General features: G+C 40.9%; 2 pseudogenes; one reads left to right on the top strand and one right to left on the bottom strand.

Moving 5' to 3' along the window:
- LOC116691069 (trypsin-3-like) overlaps nucleotides 1–1,058 on the top strand; it is a 2,861-nt pseudogene extending 1,803 nt beyond the window's left edge.
- The window catches only part of LOC116691066 (trypsin-3-like), a 5,881-nt pseudogene that overhangs the window by 2,998 nt on the left and 791 nt on the right, over nucleotides 1–2,092 (bottom strand).

Below are 2,092 nucleotides of genomic sequence, written 5' to 3'. Positions count from 1 at the left end.
GTTGGAGGCTACGAGGTGCAGAAAGAACGCTGTGGCTACCAGGTCTCTCTGAACGCTGGCTACCACTTCTGTGGAGGCTCCCTGATCTCCAGCACCTGGGTGGTGTCTGCTGCTCACTGCTACATCGTGAAGTGCAGACATTTTACATCCATTAGGTTCACAGTCTACCTAAAACCACTTTTAGTGATTCACTTTAGCATTATGTTCTTTTAAAAAGTAATGAAATCAGAGACTGACACTGCAGTGCCAGATTCCTAACCTGTAATTTAACCTCTGCCTCTTTTGCAGCCGCATCAGGTCGCTCTTGGTGAGCACAACATTGCTGTCAATGAGGGCACAGAGCAGTTCATCGACTCTGCCAAGGTCTCCGTCACCCCAGCTACAACAGCGGCAACCTGGACAATGCATCATGCTGATTAAACTGAGCAAGCCCGCCTCCCTGAACAGCTACGTCAGCACCGTGTCCCTGCCCTCCAGTGTGCCAGCTCTGGCACTCGCTGTCTGATCTCTGGATGGGGCAACACCAGCAGCTCTGGGGTCAGTAACACACTCCACTCACATCTGGAACATATTGTTGGTACATTCTGGGGTATGAATGTTTACATGTAGGGCCTGTTGTCTGTTTCCTCTTAGCAGCTACCCTGATCGTTGAGGTGCCTGGATGCCCCCATCCTGAGCGACAGCAGCTGCGGTCCGCCTACCCTGGACAGATCTCCTCCAACATGTCTGTGCTGGATTCCCCGAGGGAGGCAAGGACTCCTGCCAGGTACGAGCTAAAGTTTCTTAGAGTGGACACACCAAACTTTCGAGCACCTCTGTCACATGTCCTTTCTATCTGCGTCCTATCAGGGAGACTCTGGTGGCCCCGTGGTTGTGCAACGGTCAGCTGCAGGGTGTGGTGTCGGGGTTATGGCTGCGCCAGAAGACAAGCCCGGAGTTTATGCCAAGGTCGCAAACAACACCTGGATCCGCAACACCATGTCCTCCAACTAAAGTCTGACTGGAAGGAACATTAGCAAACGCTTACTATGGCATCTGCTTTGAGAAAATAAATTAACATCAACCTCACTCTCTCTGTTGTTCCCTGTTTTTACTGTTAAATAATAAAAAATGATTTACCAATGAAAAGAGTCATCCGCAGAAAAGAAAACAAGATAAAAAGAATCTCTCTATAGAAATGAATAAGACATAGTAATAGAAAAATAATCAGAAAACCTGCTTAAAATGAAAATCGTGAATCTACGTGTCAAAAAAAATAAAACCGTGCAAAATGAATTACTTTTCATACATATTTAGAGAAAAAAACTTAAGAAAAAAACAAAGAATATATGTAGTGTTTCTGTACTTTCAAAACTTTAATTCTGAAAAGGCAGACTTCCAACACTTGCCAAATACATATTCATGGATTGAACAAAACAGTTTGACATTTGAGATATTTTGGAAAATTACTTTTCACGATTTTTACTTAATAATAAAGGTATGTTTTGACTGCATTTTGGTCAAATCAGAAAACATATAACAATTTAAAGTACTCAGCCACATTGAATGATAAAAACTGTTTATTCACCATGCATTGAATATTTACAACAAAACAATTGTTACCTGAAAGACATAGCCATATGCATGTGTTTTCTTCTGTTCACCAGCTTGACAAAAGATCTAATAATAAATACTGTATGGAAAAATCATTACATTAAGAATCAGTTTCTGTGTCCAACAACATCAACAACTATTTTAAAAAACACAAGCATTGCAAAAAAAATCCAGAGAACATTTTAACCGAGTATAGTTCCTCAAAACAAATATAGGAATGAACTGAAAATGAATACAGAACTGATATATTGGTGATAGTAATGCTAAAAAAATATATTTTTATTCTGATACTAGACTGCTTTAAAATTAGCCGAGACTGTCTTTGACTGCAGACATTTTACATCCATTAGGTTCACAGTCATACTAAAACCACTTTTAGTGATTCCCTTTAGCATTATGTTCTTTTAAAAAGTAATGAAATCAGAGATACTGACACTGTAATGCCAGATTCCTAACCTGTAATTTAACCCTCATGCCTCTTTCTGCAGCCGCATCCAGG

The sequence above is a fragment of the Etheostoma spectabile genome, chromosome 6 (genome assembly GCF_008692095.1).
Source record: "Etheostoma spectabile isolate EspeVRDwgs_2016 chromosome 6, UIUC_Espe_1.0, whole genome shotgun sequence".
NCBI lineage: Eukaryota > Metazoa > Chordata > Actinopteri > Perciformes > Percidae > Etheostoma > Etheostoma spectabile.
This window is presented reverse-complemented; position numbering and strand designations above follow the sequence as displayed.